This window comes from Anabrus simplex, chromosome 4, assembly GCF_040414725.1.
Source record: "Anabrus simplex isolate iqAnaSimp1 chromosome 4, ASM4041472v1, whole genome shotgun sequence".
Taxonomy (NCBI): domain Eukaryota; kingdom Metazoa; phylum Arthropoda; class Insecta; order Orthoptera; family Tettigoniidae; genus Anabrus; species Anabrus simplex.
Window position 1 is genome coordinate 237141085 of NC_090268.1, and position 21307 is coordinate 237162391.

General features: G+C 45.2%; 1 protein-coding gene across 4 annotated transcripts in view; it reads right to left on the bottom strand.

Annotated features, from left to right (window-relative positions):
- Positions 1–21307, bottom strand: part of LOC136871831 (alanine and glycine-rich protein-like) — a 66344-nt gene that overhangs the window by 13097 nt on the left and 31940 nt on the right. For 2 of the 4 annotated variants that reach the window (XR_011018041.1, XR_010859827.2), the window contains exon 2: positions 8232–8423. The gene's annotated coding sequence lies outside the window, so the exon portion shown is untranslated. Of the gene's footprint in view, positions 1–7961; positions 8083–8231; positions 8424–21307 lie in introns of those variants that run through there. The other 2 variants (XR_010859829.2, XR_010859828.2) reach the window with 2 other exon arrangements.

Below are 21307 nucleotides of genomic sequence, written 5' to 3' on the forward strand. Positions count from 1 at the left end.
TCTGTATCATGTTGGCTTCTTTATGTCTTTCAAGCAGCGAAGGTCAAACACCCTAATAGGAGGAGAAGCACGAGAGTGGACTCTCGTCTCCCTTTTTTCAGTTTTGTTACTCGTGACTATGTTTTTCTAAATTTAATTGCACTTTTCACTTTTGGCCGTTAATTTTCCTTCCTGCGAGTCACAAGGTAGTATTGGGTTATCCTCCGTATCACTGCGTCTTGTATTTCATTACTCATTAGGTTTTATTCTTATACTATACCGTGGATCGCTTGGTGCTTTTCAGCATCCCCTTGCTCTCTGTGTGTAGGCCTTTTACCCAAATTATTCTGACCCTTTGGAATTTAACTTCTTGTTGACCTGCATTTTGTAGTATGAGCTCAACTCCTAATTAGCTGCAGAATCTTTCCCGTCCTTATGAGAAATAAAAGGGCAAACGAGTGTCCTGTAAAGTTAATAGGATATGTGAGGGCTCCTAGGCCTTAGAAATTGGAAGCTCAATTCTCCCTCCTTGTTGATGAAGCTTTAAGACCTGTCGCACTCCTGTAAAACCTCTATTCTTGTTATTCATTGTAATTAATCACCAGTTTAATTAAATTAAGCTAACTAAACGTGCTGGTTACAGATGAGCCTAGATTAATAGATCACCATTGTTAACTAATTGTTTCTTGTTGAACGAAAATAATAAAAGGTGACGAAAAACAAAAAGAGAGTAACATAGAAAATACATTGTACATTTTCGCTAATATGGTCACTTATTCGTTCAGACCTATGACCATGGCAGTTCTTTCCCCACTTATCTGTGAAGCACAGTAACAGGAATAAAGCGCGGCATGGGAGTAAACACAGGAGGTTGAGGAGAGTGCTGAAAGGTGATGTCATTATGCTAAGGCGCAAAAAGGTCCTGGCATTATGAAAAGTTGCAAAAAATTGTACAACCAATAACACAGTTGAAAACGGTTTTCACGTTTTCCTTGTAGGATAAGTCAATTTGAACATTTTAAAGCAACAAGTTATTTAATTTTAGCACCAGAAATGTCTAACTCTAGTAATGAGCTCACCGAGCTCGATAGCTGCAGTCGCTTAATTGCGGCCAGTATCCAGTATTCGGGAGATAGTGGGTTCGAACCCCACTGTCGGTAGCCCTGAAAATGGTTTTCCGTGGATTCCCATTTTCACACCAGGCAAATGCTGGGGCTGTACCTTAATTAAGGCCACGGCCGCTTCATTCCCACTTCCCTGTCCCATCGTCGCCATAAGACCTATCTGTGTCGGTGCGACGTAAAGCAACTAGCAAAAAAAAAAAAAAAAAAAGTAATGAGCTGCTAGCATGGGCTGCGATTTTCACTTTGAGCAAGTTAGAAGTCGGGACATTTGAAACACAAGTAATAATTAATGAGTCTATCTTTATGCTAGAAATAAACTACGGGCACAAATGGGTTTAGGGAAATTCGTCACAATATTTTCATCATTGTTACAACATGTCACACTTAATTCTCAAGAGAATCATATTCGCTTCAAGTGTGTATTTGCCGTAGATGATTTATCGGTCACAAATTCAATTCATCACAAGTGGTTTACTGGTCACAGTTTTCATTTCTAGAGACAGGTCTCCGTTAGTGATACACAATGTATTGTCAATTGTTGATTTATTTAAAAATAGTTTGACACTGACTTCATTTGACACACACACACACTTCATCGCTTGTATTCTTCTTCAGTCAGCAGTATGGTTGGTGATGATGATCATGCTTAATGTTTAAAGGGGCCTAACATCTAGGTCATGGGACCCTAATGGCATGAAATGTAATGACAATTTAAAAGTTCGAAATCATCCACTGACCAGAATAACAAAATGTGATGATGATGATGATGATGATAATGATTGTTGTTGATGATGATGATGATGCTTGTTGTTTTAAGGGGCCTAACATCGAAGGTCATCGGCCCCTAATGGTACGAAATGAAAGAACAAAAAATTCAAAGGCATCCACTGACCAAAAATAAAAATAAAATGTCATGAAGAATGAATGAATGGATGGACAGGAACCCAACAAAACACAAAATAAACAAACAAAAACCAGTGGAGCGGACTCAATGCAAATAGAAAATAACATTAATTCCGACCAAGGAACCACTTACACAGCACAATGATGCTTGGCGTCTAAAGGGGGTGCAAAATCCACGTCTAAGGCCCCACAGAATGGTACATGTCGCGAGTAAAATAGAACCATGGTATGTGTCATGTTGGGGTAGTAATCAGAAGTAGCGAAGACTCACGATGTTCCACAAAAGATGATACTACTCACAAGTATTGCAATACGTACAAGTAACGCAGACCTATGGTGTTTCGCACACAATGGCGCCACTTACAGCCAACGCAAACCGATGAGTTTCCTCACCTAGGGTACTAGTCACGGGTGCCGGTCCCAAGGGCCCCGTGGTGTTCCGCACATAGTGAGTACTAATCACAGGCAACGCAGACCCACGGTGTCGCTCATATAGTGGTACAACTCACAGGCTACGCCCAGACCCGCGGTGTTGCCCACATGGGTACAACGCACGGGTACTGGAATCCACCAGGCCAGGCTTTTTACTGCAACGAATCACAAACATATTTCGTACCATGTTAGTGATACTACTCGCAAGTACATGCAACCCATGGTGTTCCCCGCATGATGGTACGAATCAAGAGTAGTTTCATGGTTCTAATTCATTCATCCCTTGGTCGCCCCTTTTAGTCGCCTCTTACGACAGGCAGGGGATACCGTGGGTGTATTATTCGTCAGCCTCCCCCACCCACAGGGGGTGTGTGCTTGGTCCGCGAGAGGTATTTTATTTCCCTCAAGTCCGCCGGCAAGCCGGTTAGGACCCCCCTATCCGCCACCTGGGACGCGCCACGTGGGAGTATCACCTCTCCCCCTGCTACGCCTGCGTAGCAGGTTCGTGGAATGATTGTTGTTTAAAGGGGCCTAACATCGAGGTCATCAGCCCCTAAGGGTACGAAATGAGACGAAATGGAATGACAAATTAAAAGTCTAAAATTCTCCACTGACCAGAATTCAAAGCGTGAGAACGAAGAATGAATGGATGGACATGAATTTAAAACAATCAATGGATGCGACCCGCAATGCTTTACATTCACACAAACTGAGGTAAAAGAATAGGATTACTGACCAAGGGACTGCTGCTATAGCATAACACTGAAGCGATGATGCTTGCAGTCTAAAGGGGGTCCAAAATCCAAGTTATCGGCCCCTCATAACGGTACTGATCGCTAGGAAAGTAGAACCATGGTATTTGTCCTGTTGCGGTACTATTCAATAGCAGTAACTTGCGGTATTCCACACATTATTGTACTACTCAGAGGTTATGAAATTCGACACATAATACAGATCTATGTTTTTCTCACTTTGCGGCGCCATTTACAGGCAACGCAAACGTATGGTGTTCTTCACATAAGAATACTAACCACAGGGACCTTCTCCTATCCAGTGGTGTTCCTCGGGTACTAATCACATGCAAGGCAGAACCATGGTAGCTATCATCCCATGGTCCTGCTCAAATAGTGGTACTAATCACGGGTACTGCAAAAGCCGACCGCAAGGTGCTCCTGTGTGCTACTAATCACAAACCTATTTAGTAACTAATATAGTGGCACTACGCGCAAGTAAAAGCGACCCGTGATACTCTCCGCGTGGTGGTACTGATCACAAGTAGTTTCATGGTTCCAAGACAATCATCCCTAGGTCACCCCTTTTAGTCGCCTCGTACGACAGGCAGGGGATACCGTGGGTGTATTCTTCGTCGGCGTCCCCCACCAACAGGGGGTTGTGTGTTTGGTCCGCGAGAGGTATTTTATTTCCCTCAAGTCCGCCGGCAAGCCGGTTAGGAACCCCCTATCCGCCACCTGGGACGCGCCACGTGGGAGTATCACCTCTCCCCCTGCTACGCCAGCGTAGCAGGTTCGTGGAACAAAATGTGATGAATGAATGGAGGGATATGAATTTAGAACAATCAGTGGATCCGACCCAGAAACTAGCATAAACTAGTATTACTGACCAAGGGACTGCTTCTAAATCACAATCCTCAATTGAGGATGCTTTTTGTCTAAAGGGGTCCAAAATCCAGGTCAACGGCCTCTCATAATGGTACTTATCGATAGTAAAGTAGAACCATGGTAGGCTATTTGTCATGTTGCGGTGCTAATTAAAAGTAGCGTACACTCACGGTGTTCCACACATTATGGTACTACTCACAAGTATTGTACGTCGCACAGGTAACGCAGACCTATGGTGTTTCTCACACAATGGCGCCACTCATAGGCAAGGCAAACACATAGTGTTCCTCACCTAGGTGTACAAATCACGGCGCCAGTATTCCCGTGGTGTCCCTCATATAATGGGTACTAATCACAGGCAACGAAGACCCACGGTGTCGCTGATATAGTGGTACTAATTACAGGCAACGCCCAAACCCGTGGTGTTTCTCACAGTGATACAAATCACGGGTACTGGAAACCCACAGTGAACCACACTCTGCTGCTACTAATCACAAACCTATTGTGTACCTAATGTAGTGGTACTACTCGTAAGTAAAGGCGACCCATGGCTTTCCTCGCGTGATGGTACTAATCACAAATAGTGGCATGGTTCTAATTCAACCATCCCTTCTTCGCCCCTTTTAGTCACCTCTTACGACAATTCTTCGTCAGCGTCCCCCACCCACAGAGAGGTAGAGAGAATAAAAAGAAGAAAAAGAATGGATCCGTCACCTCGAAAAATGAAGTAACGGATGAAGTAAGGCAAGGGCCACGAAGGGCGTGTAAATGAAAGACTCCCTAGGCCTCGAATGCTCTAATACCGTCGGAAAAGAACAAGAGTTGACAAAGGGAGGTTGGACAGGATAGATGAAAGTGAGGAGCCTAGCACAACTAAGTGGAAGCAATGTCAGGACTCAGCTAAGGGCGATGGGCTATCCCTGTTACTATTCAATTGTGCGCTTGAGAAAGTTGTACGGGAATGGAGAAAAGCTGGTGCACCAACCCACCGTCTGGACCCAAAACTGCAAGGCATAAAATTGGAGTGCTTAGAATTTGCTGATGACATAGCATTAATTGCCCAAGATATCTCTGACGCACAAAAACAACTTGAACTACTACAAGAATAAGCAGTAAAAATTGGATTACAAATATCGTTTGAAAGGAAACAAAATTTATGACCGACATCAAAATCGAATCAAATGAACTTGTAACTGACAATAACAATATCTTTAGTGTAAATGAATTTAAGTATTTAGGTGAATGAATTACAGCAAACTGTAACGGAAAGACAGCTATTGAATCGAGATTCCAGAAAGTGGAGATTGCTTTTCAGTTAACAAAAAATATCCGACGTTATACAACTGCAATCAAAACTGAAGCACTCTATGCTTCAGAGATACTCAGTCTCCATCACAAAACGCTAAAACACTAAATAGAAGTGAAAGAACGTAAAATAATGAGAAAAATCCTTGGGCCTATAACCAAAGACGGCGTACATTATCCAAAGCCTAACACAAAAATATATTTTAAAAACCCGAAATCACAGACACAATGCGAATGCAAAGAAACCAATTCATGGGGCACTTAGAAAGAATAGACCCGAACAGACTAACGCACAAAATACATACACTCATAAAGAGCAAAGCTACTAGACCGAAATGGTACAAGCTGACAGAAAAACACCTGAAGGAATTAAATATCACCATACTTACTTGACCGGAATGAAATCAGGAAAATCACTCGCACATGGGGCTTCGAGGAGGAAGAGAAGACTACACAACATATATGGTCAGAGCGACGGAAACAGATCCAATCGTTGCGCATGAAGGAATACTGGACCAAGAGGAAGGTTAGAAAGTGTTGATTTCACGCGGTCCTAAGCGACCCATTCGCGAAGAAGAAGAAGAAGAAGATACATTCCTCCTGTAATTGTAAACGTCTCTGTAGTCAAGTATCAGGAGTGTGTTAAGAATTTAGGTAACCTTATGGATAATACTCTCTCCAGGTCCTTCCAAGCCAAACATTTGGTCAAGAAAGTGTCTGGTATATCGCATTAGTTTCGTCAAAACTTACTCTGTCTTCCTATTTCGGTGAAAATATGTTGATCCAGACTATGGTATTTCTTATTGTACAATAGATTACGGCGCTATAATTTTCAGCGATATCTCAGAGAAATATAATACCAAACTATAGCGAGTTCAGAATGCTTGTACGTTTCGTCTTAAATATTCGTAAAGATTGTCATGTAACATCTTACTATAAGGCCGCAGAGTGTTAGAAAATGAGGGATAGAATCATATACAGCTGCTTGCTTACTGCTGATAATCGTAAAATATAATCCTCCTCATTCCATTGTTCATATGAGTCAAGTGCATGATTGAGACAATAGATTTGCATCCTTCAGGTTCCACAGCATCGTACGGTAAATTCCAGTAAGTCGTTTATTGTCACTGCCTCTCAGTTATAAAATGATCGTAAACTACGTAAAATACAAGAAAATGAATAAAAAATCAGGAACCTCCGTGGCTCAGACGGCACGCGCTGGCCTGTCACCGTTGGATTCCGTGGTTCAAATCTCGGTCACTCCATGTAAGATTTGTGCTGGACAAAGCGGAGACGGGACAGGTTTTTCTCCGGGGACTTCGGTTTTCCCTGTTATCTTTCATTCCAGTGATACTCTCCAATATAATTTCATTTCATCTGTCAGTCATAAATCATTGCTCCAGAGGAGTGCGACAGGCTTCGGCAGCCGGCACAATTCCTATACTCACCGCTAGATGAGGGCTTCATTCATTCCATTCCTGACCCGGTCGAATGACTGGAAACAGGCTGTGGATTTTCATGTTTTTCAGCATCGAAACTCAGAAAAAAATGTCTTAAATACCGCTACCTTTCCATTCATTAGCCCATGTAAGTGAATTTTCACCAAATTAATTAAATATTAGGTAAGGAGGTAATCTTCCCCAGTTAGTATAGTCTATGTTTCTGAAATGATAAACGTATTGTCATAATCTCCTAGATGTTTAGTTTTATATCTTTATTTATCCTCAGTATAAAAATGCATCTTGCGCTCTTTTATGTATTCTTGTTATTAGATTTTGTGTATTAACTGATACTTTTAAGTTACAGTGTCCCCTTAAGTTACTGATTATTTGAATTATGTGAACTGATTTTATATTAGACCTAGAGAAGGATTCTAATAGAATACCAATGGAAAATATGTTGGTCATCCTGAGCGATTACAGGTTTAGGGGTGGGTTTTCAGAGGCATTAAAATGCATTTATTTTGACAACGAACCACAGTTAGATTTCATGGTAGAATGAGTTCTTCGATCAAACTAGATACAGACGTTAGACAGTAAAGTACGGTGGAAATGTAGTAAGCAGTCTGGTCTATACTGATGACTTTGTGTTAATGGCAGGCTGTGCTGAAAGCCGGCAATTTAACATGTTGGAGCTTGGAAAGCTGTGTAGCGAGTATGATAGCGTTTCTAATTGTAAGGTCAACGTCATGTTAGAAGAGAAACGTAAGACGGTTGAGTGTCAGTTAGGAAATAAATTAAAAAAGGAACCGGTGCATCATTTCAATTACTTTGAATATATATTCAGCCAGGTTAGCAGTATAGTAAGCGAAATTTAATCAAGGTGCAACAAAGAAAGTGCGGTTGCCTTCAGCGACATTCTGTAAGAGAAATCAGCTTTCAGCCAAAACTGTCTTTACATTTGTCTGTTTTCCAACCGGTTTTACTGTACGGGAGTGAAAGCCAGATGGATTCAGGTTATCTTACTCGTAAGTTGTAAGTGATAGATATGAACGTAGCGAGAATGATTGCTGATATAAACAGGTGAGATTACTGGCAGGGAGGTGCTTGAAAGGACATAGAGGCTAGGTTAGGAATAGACTCGATGGATTAAGCCGTACCTATAAACTGCCTTTTGTGGACTGGTCATACGATGCGAATAGAGGGTAGAGAAGTTGAGTGACACCAAGGAGACGATGGTTAGGCTCAGCTTGTAATGATTTAATTATAAGAGGTGTTGAACTGAAAGAAGCCACAGAGCTAGTTGTAAATAGAGTATTATGGGGGCGGTTAGGTAATTTAAAGAGGAATTAGGATTCTTTTTTATATTTCTCATTGTTGAGGTAAGGAAATTGTTCATTGCACACGACTAAAAGGATGTACTAGAACAGTTCACCTAAAATAACTTGCCTTTATTTTGAAATGAAAGGTATACAACTCATCTATCATGCCATCGATTAATGTGAATGTTCGCTATGGCCAGGTTGTGGTGTCTTGCCATCTCCAGAACCAGTGTGGCCCGGTTCATGGTGGGCATGAGCCATAGCAGTGCACAGTATTGCTAGGATCAGCAAAGCGAGCATCTGAAACAAACACGAATATATGATTACGAGAGAGAACTGCACTGCTGTGCAAAACTTAAAGACGAGATAGATAAAGCAACATAACACATCAACTACTCTGTTGAAATGAGGAAAGTGCGGTAACATGTTGTCAGAGATCTCCCACGCGTGCATAAAAACCTGGCATGAGGTCAGCGCCACTATAGCGCCAAATGGGCCTGGCCCCACAAAACAAGGCAGTTGAAAGAACGGGACAAGACAGTGGGAGTCAATCAGCGAACTGTTACGGTGCACTGTGGTGGTGTTATTCATTACAACATGGCCCGGAGACAACATTTGGATGAATTCACACGGAGAATTCATCGGGGTGGCTCAGACGGCAGCGCGTCGGCCTCTCACCGCTGGATACCGTGGTTCAAATCCCGGTCATTCCATGTGAGATTTGTGCTGGACAAAGCGGAGGCGGGACAGGTTTTTCTCCGGGTACTCCGGTTTTCCCTGTCATCTTTCATTCCAGCAACACTCTCCATTCTCATTTCGTAGCATCTATCATTCATTAATATATCACTTTGGGAGTGGCGACCCCATCGTAATAACAGCCTATATATGATTCATTCATTACATCCCTGACCCGCTCACTGACTGGAAAACAGGTTGTAGGTTTTCATTTTTCAATTCATCAGGGAACTGGAAGAAGGACCAAGTGTGACGAGTGTAGCCCAGGGGTTTGGTAATGCTCACAGCAATGTTTCATGTGCGTGGAGAAAATTCCGAACCACAGGCACTGCTGCCCGAAGGAGACGAGGGGGTCGATGACGGTCAACTACAGCAGCGGATGATCGCTACATTGTGCAACAGGCAAGAAGAGCCTCACTTCAAACAGCGGGTGCAATTGCAACCACATTTAACAGGACTGCAAGACACCCAATCTCCCGGCGGCATCGCTTGCCATGGTGTCAAGAGCATCAGGTCTGGACCGACAAGGAGTCGGGTCGCGTGCTCTTCATTCAGTCTGAGTAGTGATTCTAGACGTACGCTCATCTACTGAGAGATGGGGACACATAATGCACCCAGGAACATTGTAGAACATTATCATTTTCCTGGTCTAAGTATTATCTTGTGGGGAGGCATAATGTTGCATGGGCGTACCGACCTCCAAATCCTTGAACGGGGTACACTCGTCACTCACTGATCAACGTTATTGTGACAGTGTACTCCTTCCTCATGTGCGTCTTTTCAGGGGTGCATTCGGCCCTGACTTCATCTTTCTGGATAACAATGCACGACCGCATCGAACAGCGCAGGTCGAGGGGCTCTTGGAACGAGAGGATATTCGGCGAATGTACTGGTTTACCGGTTCCCCCGACTTAAATCCCATCAAGCACGTGTGGGACATGTTGGGCAGACGTACTGAAGAACGTCCACATGCACCAACGACCATCCAGCAGTTGTCAACCGCACTGGTGGAGTAATGGAACGCCCTACCAAAAGAACTCCTTAACAATCTTGCGGCCGGCAGGGGAACACGTTGCAGAGCATGCATCGCTGTCCGTGGTGATCACACACCCTTTTAAGAACCATGACCCTTCTTTTGTGATGTCCAGGGGACCATCATGGCCGCAGTGACTTACGTGTAACTTATTGTCTCTGTATAAAAGTACAGTTTCTGTTCGTCTCATTGCATATTCTTTTCAGTCTACCCGTACCATACTGTAGCAGTTCTTCCTATGTGTGGTTCAAGTTTCTTCGAGCTATATTACTTGGCAGTGATACAACATGCGAAAGTTACTTTCGTCCTTAAGTTTTGCTCAGCAGTGTACTTAGTAACTAGCTCTTTATGTAATAGTAACCACAGGCATTGGTGAAGCGTGGGAACTTGTAAGCTGAACGGAACAAAAACTTTCACATACAATAATAATAATAATAATAATAATAATAATAATAATAATAATAATAATAATAATAATAATAATTGTGCCGTAGGTTTTGGCAATTCCCCCGCCCCCTTTTGACTTTGTTGGCTGCTTGGTTGCGCCCTTAAGACTGGCGTTTGTTTTTACGTTATTATTAGCCATGTTCAGCCTTTTACGTGTTATTATTTATAGATGCGTCTCTAACTAGCACCTTCTTTCTACGTATTTCTAAAGGTTGATTTTCTCCCTTCGTCCTTCCGCCGTGCTATTATGGCAACGTGCCTTCTCCGCTTTTCCAGCCGATTGGGCAGGCCTTCCTCCCCTCCCTCCCGTCTGCCGCTTGCTCGCCTGTCGAGCTACGGACAGAGGACTTGACTTGCCTGATAGCGGCTGGAGATATTCTCGGTGCCTTGAGTGACAGCGGCTGGTCCGCTTGGGTTTCGAACCCTGCCTTGTCCACGGTGTGGAGGTAAGCCCTACTAACGAGATAAAATTGAAGTATTAACGCGGGGTAGGTCGAAGGAAGGATCTCACTGTTGGGTGTGTAAAACGTTCAGGCATATGATGCGATTGTAATCCAGTGCCTTTTTAATGTAATTGTATACGTGCAGGCACCTTGGAAATTAGCTGCCACCTCCATCGTCATTGGTTAAAGATAATGAATTGAAGTTAGTTTTTTCTCTGCTATTGTATGCACTGGGTGCTTTTAAACGGAGGGCAGTTTTGAAAGGTTGAAATTGTTTTTAATGTTCTGGCTGAAGTGTTATATTAAAACCTTGGGGTTCAATGCCCAGCATTAATGTACTTCTTTCACAGCCTGAGGCTGACTTGATATTTAAACTATATTGTACGTGTTAACACGCTAAAGGAAAACCCAGCGAGGGGACTTGTATTCATAATAAATGTGGTTAATTTTGAAAGCAATGTTATCTTGAAACAGGCCCGGAGCCGTACGCTTTTCCTTCTTTCCCTCTTCTGTGGGAATGTTTGTAAACCTACGCAGGGTACAGAGTGGTAGCAGAGCGTGGTTGAATGGGCCTGGTTTCAATTCGAGTATTATTCCGTTTATCTTTGAGTGTACTCTTGGAATTCTTTCGGCCTGTGGGCCTAACAGTGTTAGAACATTGTGGCAGCTCGAGATGTCCCTTATCCGGGGTCCTTGCGAAAGGAAGAGTTATCGTATGAACTGCTCATTAGGAATTTGGAGTCAAAAGGAACTGTGAAAAGCGATGAGAATTTATTAAGGTCGAACCTTGATAAACCTATTACTGTGCCTGTTTATAATGATAGCGAGGTCGGTGGGGCGACGTCCTTGATCCGGGCAAACTTTACAGAGATCATCTCAGTCATTGATTTTTTGGAAACTGATATTGCTTCGGTTCATCAGTTAAAGAGGGTTCAAGGTCGTCTGAACCACTATTTACATAGGATCGAAGATTTGCGCTCCTCACTCTGTACCCTGCGTAGGTTTACAAACATTCCCACAGAAGAAGGAAAGAAGGAAAAGCGTACGGCCCCGGGCCTGTTTCAAGATAACATTGCTTTCAAAATTAACCACATTTATTATGAATACAAGTCCCCTTAGTGGGTTTTCCTTTAGCGTGTTAACACGTACAATATAGTATAAATCTCAAGTCAGACTCAGGCTGTGAAAGAAGTACATTAATGCTGGGCATTGAACCCCAAGGTTTTAATATAACACTTCAGCCAGAACATTAAAAACAAATTCAACCTTTCAAAACTGCCCTCCGTTTAAAAGCACCCAGTGCATACAATAGCAGAGAAAAAAACTAACTTCAATTCATTATCTTTAACCAATGACGATGGAGGTGGCAGCTAATTTCCAAGGTGCCTGCACGTATACAATTACATTAAAAAGGCACTGGATTACAATCGCATCATATGCCTGAAAGTTTTACACACCCAACAGTGAGATCCTTCCTTCGACCTACCCCGCGCTAATACTTCAATTTTATCTCGTTAGTAGGGCTTACCTCCACACCGTGGACAAGGCAGGGTTCGAAACCCAAGCGGACCAGCCGCTGTCACTCAAGGCACTGAGAATATCTCCAGCCGCTGACTATCAGGCAAGTCAAGTCCTCTGTCCGTAGCTCGACAGGCGAGCGAGCGGCAGACGGGAGGGAGGGGAGGAAGGCCTGCCCAATCGGCTGGAAAAGCGGGGAAGGCACGTTGATACAGTAGCGCGACGGAAGGACGAAGGGAGAAAATCAATCTTTAGAAATACGTAGAAAGAAGGTGCTAGTTAGAGACACATCTATAAATAATAACGCGTAAAATGCCGAACATGGCTAATAATAATGAAAAAAACAAACGCCAGTCTTAAGGGCGCAGCCAAGCAGCCAACAAAGTCCAAAGGGGGCGGGGGAATTGCCAAAACATACGGCACAATAATAATAATAATAATAATAATAATAATAATAATAATAATAATAATAATAATAATAATAATAATAATAATAATAATGATAATAATAAATGCCCGAGACTCCGCGTAAATGAATATCAGAGCTCACCAGATGATCCCTCAAATTTAAATAATAAGAGTGGAAGAAGAAATGATATCATCCCAAGTCATGTTCGTGAACTGAAAATCTGGTACCCTGTTGGGCCTTAATTCATACACCCCTGAAAATTATTGAATTTAGGAATAACATGCTGCAAGGATTTCTTCACGAAGAATCTAGAAACACACAAATTTGTCAAAATAAATATATTCGAATAAACATTCCAAAACAACATACACAGAATAATCAGCATAATGCGATCAGAACAGCATTCCTAACAATAATACAATACATTTCTCCCTGATACATCCGTCGTAAATACTTTGATGCCATTTAATTCAACAATTTTAACAGGCTCATATTTGTTTTCACAAATTTCTCATTAGTTAATGGGATTTGAATCTTCTAGTAGTTTTGTATCACGTGGATACGACATCTCGTTTCACCTCCGTGACTCGAACACCTTCCTTATTCTTCTCTGTACGCTAGAACGCTTACGAGAGCTGACTTCTCCTTCCGATTAAATTGTTGATAATCTCAAATTGAGCTGACTCAACAACATACAAATTGTTGTCCCATAACGAGCAACAAGTCTTGAGGATTGAAGCCATATACTGAATGCTGTTTCACTATACATTTCACAAGAAGAGAACTGTTAGCAGTAAACTTAACCTCCACATTATTTAATTAGATTATAAGTAAAGAAGCTTTAAAAAAGGTCATGTTTTCTTGCCGTTTCACAAAGAAATGTGTACTTCACCAGCAACGTCACAACTTCACTCGTTCATGGCTGCGATATACATACTGACTACATCCGCGTCATTTTATACCTCTAGGCTCAGTCACGCTCCCCTTACTACAATATTTAGATTTATTCTCTTACAATATTTTAATAAAATAACAATAGCAACTTCGTAATATATATATATATATATATATACGTAAATCGTTAATGACAGCTGATGATGATGATGATGCTTGTTGTTTTAAGGGGCCTAACATCGAAGGTCATCGGCCCCTAATGGAACGAAATGAATGACATGAGATATGAAGTTAAAATTTTAAAAAGTATCCACTGACTAGAGTTAAAAAAGAATGGTGATGAAGAACAATGAGGGTGAGATTAAAACAGTCGGTGGATCTAATACGCAATGCCTTATGTTCTATTAAAATAAGAGAAAGTACAGGAAATCGACGGAATAAGGCATTGCCCAGTAATACAGATATTAACACATAATTTACGTTAGACATTCAAATAACACATTCAAATGCGCAACACAAACTAAAATGAAGTCAATGAGATAAAACCGCAACTGACATAAACAACACGAGGACAAAGGACATCATCACACACGATAAAACAGACCGCTATCCCTCATAAAGCGGATGACGAGGTCTGCTGACTGCTCGCAATCGCGCAAGATAAGGGAGATAGTACTCGGAAGGTTAAGACTACGGCGCAGATCGACCAGGTCCACGCACTCCGTAAGGATGTGTACCACGGTAAGATGGTCGCCGCAGGTACACACCGGAGGGGGTTCTCCTTTCAGTAGATGGGAGTGCGTCAAGATACCGTGGCCGATCCGAAGGCGACATAATACCACTGCTTCCCTCCGCGAAGCCCGAAGGGAAGTCCTCCATACCTTCGTTGTTCCTTTTATCGCTCTCAGCTTATTGGGAAGTGGGATGGCCTGCCACTCCATCTCCCAATGAGACATAACCAGATGTCTCAGCTGAGAGCGAATATCACTTGCTGGAACCTTGAAAGGCAACGGGGGCAGTGTAACTGCCTCCTTGGCAGCCTCATCTGCTAACTCGTTTCCCTCTATGCCCATGTGGCTGGGGAGCCACACAAACGTAATTCTGGTGCCGGCATCCGAACACCCGGCCAGCAGGTCCTGGATCCGCTGCACCAGAGGGTGCCGAGGGAAACAGGTATCAATAGACTGAAGCGAACTCAAGGAGTCAGTACACACAAGAATGTGTCGGCGCTCATTGTCTAGTGCGTACCGCAGAGCCTCACAGAGGGCATAGAGCTCTGCCGTGTACACACTACAGGTGTCCGGGAGAGCAAAAAGAAACCGATCATTGTCGACAACGAACGCACAGTCCACCTTCGTATCTGTCCTTGAACCATCCGTGTAAACGACGACTGAACCTGGATAGCGGCCAACAACGGACAGGTAGATCCTCCGATAAATCGAAGGGTCTGTGTCTCCTTTCGGGCCAGTGTGCAAATCCAGGATGATTTCAGGTCGTCGTACAACCCACGGAGGTACCCCACTTGGTTGTCTGACAAGGCAAGGAATCGAAGGTACGTCAAACAATTCATAACTGCTATCCAAGCGTATCCCAACCGGCCGCGTCGCACGAGGATGAGCAACGTACAACAAACGGTTGCCATTGTTGAACACGCAGGGATAGCTCGGATGAAGTGGCATCTGTCGCAAATTTGCAGCATACAAAAGAAGCATTTTCTGGCGCCTCAGGTGTAAAGGCGGCACACCAGACTCAAGCAGGCTAGCGATGTGGCTAGTACGAAAAGCCAACCTAACCCCGCTGTGGTGGATACTGTTCAGCTTCGCAAGAACGCTTGGTCTTGCGGAGCCATATGCTGCACTGCCGTAGTCTAACCGGGATAAAATGTGTGCCCGATAGAATCGCAGGAGCACCACGCGGTCAGCTCTCCAATTAGTGCTGCTAAGAAACTTCAAGAGGTTAAGCCTCTTGGTGCATTGCACATTTAGCTCCCGCACGTGTGGCTCCCACGATAATTTACTGTCAAAAAGGAGCCCAAGAAATCGGTAGGTGCCAACAACTGGAAGAACGACATTTCCTAGATAAAGCTCAGGATGAGGGTGAAGAGTACGTTGACGACAAAAGTGGACAACAGAGGTCTTTGCGGCAGAAAACCGAAAGCCATGTTCTAAGGTCCACTTCTCCACCCTCCTAATAGCTTGCTGTAACTGTCGCTCTGCGACTGCCATACTGCACCAGCTATAGTGCAGAGCAAAATCATCCATATATAGGGAGGGTATTACGGCTGGACCAGCAGCAGCGACAATACCGTTTATGGCAATCGCGAACAGAGTGACACTAAGAACCGATCCCTGTGGGACTCCATTTTCTTGAACGTGGTATTGCGAATATGTCCTCCCTACTCGGACACGGAATAGACGGAGGGACAAAAAATTCGCAATAAATACCGGCAAGTTACCTCGGAATCTCCATTGATGCAGGACTGAAAGGATGTCATATCGCCAGGTGGTGTCGTAGGCCTTCTCCAAGTCGAAGAAGACAGCTACCAAGTGCTGTTTGCGGAGAAACGCATCCTGGATAGAGCTCTCCAGGCGTACCAAGTGGTCTGTGGTGGATCGAGCGGCTCGAAATCCACATTGGTACTCGGACAAGAGTCCTTGTTTCTCCAGACACCACACGAGTCTGCGATTTACCAACCTCTCAAATAGCTTACACAGGCAATTTGTAAGACAAATCGGTCTGTAACTTCCTGCATACTTAGGGTCTTTGTCAGGCTTGGGGACAGGGATGACTATGCCCTCTCGCCACTGAGACGGAAAATCACCCTCTGTCCAGATTCGGTTGAACACACGAAGGAGATATAGTAAACTATCATCACTAAGGTGTTTCAACATCTGGTTATGGATGTTGTCCGGTCCAGGAGACGTGTCCTTGCAAAGCGCTAAGGCGCTGCGGAGTTCCCACTCCGTAAAGGGCACGTTGTAGTCCTCTGAAGCTTGGGTGGCAAAACTAAGGTGATGACGTTCTGCCTCCCGCTTCAGAGGGAGGAAATCAGGATTGTAATTCCCGGAGCCAGAGACATCCGGGAAATGACAAGCGAGATGATTAGCAATCGCGAGGGGATCAGTGGCGATACTGCCTGCAATGGAAATTCCCGGTACAGCAGATGATCCTTGAATACCCGAAATTCGTCGAAGTTTCGTCCACACTTGAGATGATGGAGTATGTGACGTCATGGACGAGACATATCTCTCCCATGAAGCCTTCTTACTTTGTCGAATAAGAACTCGCGCCTTAGCGCGGAGTTTCTTAAATGTTACCAAGTTGGCCACAGTAGGCTGTCGACGGTAACGTTTATGAGCGCGACGGCGTTCTTTGATGGCTGCTGCTATTTCATCGTTCCACCAAGGAACGAGTTTTCGGCGAGGAGCCCCCGAGAAAAACGGAATGGACTCCTCAGCAGCAGCAAGAATAACTTGGGTGACGTAAGTTATTTCCTCGCCGACGGTCCGCCCGACATCATCGTGAAAGACAGCTAGTGATGTGTACTTTGGCCAATCAGCATGTTTAAGAATCCATCGAGGGGGAGCCTCGACGGGTTTATGTTTCAACAAACTAAGAACGATGGGAAAATGGTCACTGTCACAGAGATCATCGTGTGCATTCCACCGAAACAGTGGAACCAACGTCCGGCTGCATAGACTTACGTCTATGCGAGAGTATGTGCCGTAACGTACACTAAAGTGAGTTGGTTCCCCTGTGTTCAAAATACATAAATCCAGATCTGTTAGAAGTGTTTCCAGCTCTCTTCCTCGGGGACAACGTGTCTCAGAGCCCCATATGGGGTGATGGGCGTTAAAATCGCCCAATAAGAGGAAGGGTGGTGGAAGCTGATCTATAAGATCAGCGACATCATTGACGTTCAGATGCTGGCCTGGTGGAAGATAAACATTACACACTGTTGCTATGACAGGCAGCGAGACGCGAACAGCTACAGCCTCAAGAGGGGTTCTTAATGGAACTTCTTCGCTGTAGCTATCAGAACGTACAAAAATGCCAACGCCTCCGGAAGCCCGGTGAGCATAGTATCGTTCTGTCGAGTGTAGTTTGAAATGCCTCAAGACCGTATGATGACCAGGTCTGAAATTGGTCTCCTGAATACAGACTATACTCGCTGCGTACTCACTAATAAGCTGACGTAACTCAGCAAGATGCCTGTCATAACCGTTACAATTCCACTGTAACAGTGCCATAGTGTGGACGATATAAGTAGTGTTAGGTTATGAGCAATAAAATGCTCACAAACCTAAAGACTATCAACATCTACATCCGTAGATGTAGTGGACAGCGCGACATCCATCTCGTCGTCAACAGACGGCGGGGCTGCCGCCCAGAACTTCGACGTTTTTCGGGGGCGAAGGGGTCCCCTACGAGGAGAGCGCGCAGGTTTCGGAGCAGGAGTACCGCCCGGCGCAGACTCATACCCCCCAGACGGGGGGCATGACTTCTCCTTCGCAGGGGAAGTCCGAGAGCGCTCAGGACGGGCGCTCTTCTTCCCCTTTTTCTTTTCTAGTTCAGACGGGCTGGGAGATGGTTTCCCAGCCCTGGTCGACAATGCCGCCTCCGCCGGCTGGGGCACGACTTTCGTCGACCTCCTAGGGGGGGGAGACTTAGTCTTCCCCCCCTGCTGTGCCGGCTGGCGACTGCCAGCCTGCACAGACTTCTGGTTGGTCGAAGGTGGGGTGGTCCCCCCCTTCGAGCTTTTACTCTTTGCGACTTCGCTGGGAGCAGCAACAGTCGCCTTGGGCGCAGCGATCAGCACAGGTGACGATGTTGAAAATGATGAACCTGGAAGACTCTGAGCTATCATGCTGTAGTCGAGTGTACGGGCAGGTGTATTCGTGGAATTAAACTTACGGCGCGCTTCCTGGTAGGAAAGACCATCCAGGGTCTTGATCTCCTAGATCTTCTTCTCACTCAGGTATATCGGACAGTTCCGATCCCGAGGAGAATGAAAACCGGAGCAGTTAGTGCACTTGTACGGAGTTGTGCACTCCTCCGCGCCGTGAGCTACTCGTCCACATGTACCACATACAGCCTGATTCGAACAGCGAGATACTATATGTCCGAATCGCTGGCATTGATAGCATCGCATAGGAGGCGGGATGTACGGCCTCACATCGCAACGATAAGTTGTTACCTTGACTTTCTCTGGTAACACTGACCACTTGAAAGAGACAATGAAGGCACCAGTGGCAACGTCTTCACCGTTGACCTTGCGCGTAATGCGCCGGACGTGTGTCACGCCACGGTTCTTCATGTCTTCCATCAACTCGTCGTCAGTGCTCAAAATAAGGTCGCGGTGAAAGATGACTCCGAGAACCAGGTTCAAGGACTTATGCTCCTCCACTTTGACGGGGATTTCGCCAAAGCGGTCGCACTTAAGCAGCTGATCAGCTTGCAGTGCTGTGCGAGTCTTCATAAGCAAACTACCGTTGCGCATTTTCTTTAGGTCCTCAAGTTCGCCGTAAACGCCTTCGATGTGCCGACTAAAAAGGATCGACTTCACCAGCTTAAAATCCTGCCCATCGGTTCTGGTAGCGACCAGAAACCTAGGGAAGCTGGATCCCATTCCTTCACGCTGCGCATGTTCCCAGGGAGTTGAAACTCTCAGGGAAGCAAAGGTTAAAGACTTAGGTGGAGGACCACCTTGAGAGAGCAGACTTCGTTTGGAAGCCATTCCCGATAGCATCCTCCCCGAATGCCACCCACTCCGATCAGGGGTCTCTGTAGCCGAACCAAGCAGCCAAGGCAATACCCACCTGGTCGTAGCAGGTACTGCCCGGGGTCCGATGTTGAACGATGCCTAATACGGGATGACTGAGGCAATGAGCACTAGGGCTCCCTTCCTCCAGTCACCCGCAATAGCATGTACCCCATAGCGTGTACAGAGCACTAAATATAGAGAAAAAATTAAAAATAATTAATAATAATATGTCCTTCTGGCATTCGGCTGTGCGGGGACCTGTGTTGTCAGGCGGATACCACTGCCAAGGTACATGGCGCTCCCACCACGCAATGGTCCTGGGTGGACAGTTGCGGGCTTTTGGGCGTAATCGCACACGTAAGAGGCCCATCTCCGGGCAGCACGCACATCAAAATTTGGAATGGTCTACATCTGACCCTCGGAAAAATAAAAAAAAAATAAAGAGGGGACCATGGCCACATGACCCTTTAAGTCGCCTTCTACGACAGGCAGGGATTACCTGTGAATGTACTCGACCCCTCCCATCCACAGGAGGTCCAACACATTATACCAAACCGCAATCCATGTCCGCGCCTAGGTCGCCCCTTTTAGTCGACTTATACGACAGGCAGGGGGTACCGCTGGTGTATTCTACATGTGCGTCCCCCACCCGCAGGGGGTAGTGTGTTTGGTCCGCGAGAGGTATTTTATTTCCCTCAAGTCCGCCGGCAAGCCGGTTAGGACCCCCCTATCCGCCACCTGGGACGCGCCACGTGGGAGTATCACCTCTCCCCCTGCTACGCCTTCGTAGCAGGTTCGTTAATGACAGCGGCTAATTTCATAAATATTAGGGGTTTTAATATGAACATGTTACAACCGAAACCGAATAATATTAATGAATTAATTAATTAATAACTCACTTCAAACATCTCCACATATTCTAGGGTCATCAGCATTCTCTTTATCCTAAAATGGTATTGAAGGGTTCGGACAAAATTACAGCATGTTACTATTTTCCGTGGGCCAGGGAGGGAAGAAAATGGCAAACAACCTCGCTCCTCGCCCAGTCTAGTATATCTCATTGTGGCGCTGCTTTGTGGTTTCGCTATGACTCCATAACCTTTGATGGCACCATTTGAGGAACCAACCAACCTTCGGGCTGATGACCTAAGAAACAGACACCGGGCGAGTTGGCCGTGCGTGTAGAGGCGCGCGGCTGTGAGCTTGCATCCGGGAGATAGTAGGTTCGAATCCCACTATCGGCAGCCCTGAAGATGGTTTTCCGTTGTTTCCCATTTTCATGCCAGGCAAATGCTGGGGCTGTACCTTAATTAAGGCCACGGCCGCTTCCTTCCAACTCCTAGGCCTTTCCTATCCCATCATCGCCATAAGACCTATCTGTGTCGGTGCGACGTAAAGCCCCTAGCAAGAAACAGACAGACAGAATGCCCACATGTTGCCCGGCGGTGAGACGTTGCTCCATTCCATGCAGCATTCCTATCCAACGAGAGCTCATCCAGCCACAACACGCAACAGATATATCTACCACGTATGCTGGATTGTACCGGATACCGAAACACGCTTACCGGCCCATCGTTCTCTCGTCGAAGAAAATGATATTTGACCAATTATACAGCACGTTGTCCTCGACAAACGTAAGGCGGTAAACCCTCTGCTCATCAGTGACCTTTTCTTTATTAATTGCTCGCCGAGATCGTAACTCTACCTAATTCAAGCATCTCAAGGCTGTCCTAGAACTGCCGGAAAACGGGGTAGAATGGGCCTCAGCGCTCCTGTTCCATGTTCGAGGTGTGCCATAATTCCCTACTGTGTTTAATAAGCGTGGTGGGGCACCCTGCAATCTGATTGGCTTGCTCGCTGTTGCTGCCTGCGGAGTGGAAAAGAAGAACATCGCAAGCGGATTTGAACCAGCCACCTTGTCACTGTGCACCTGAGTCCGTT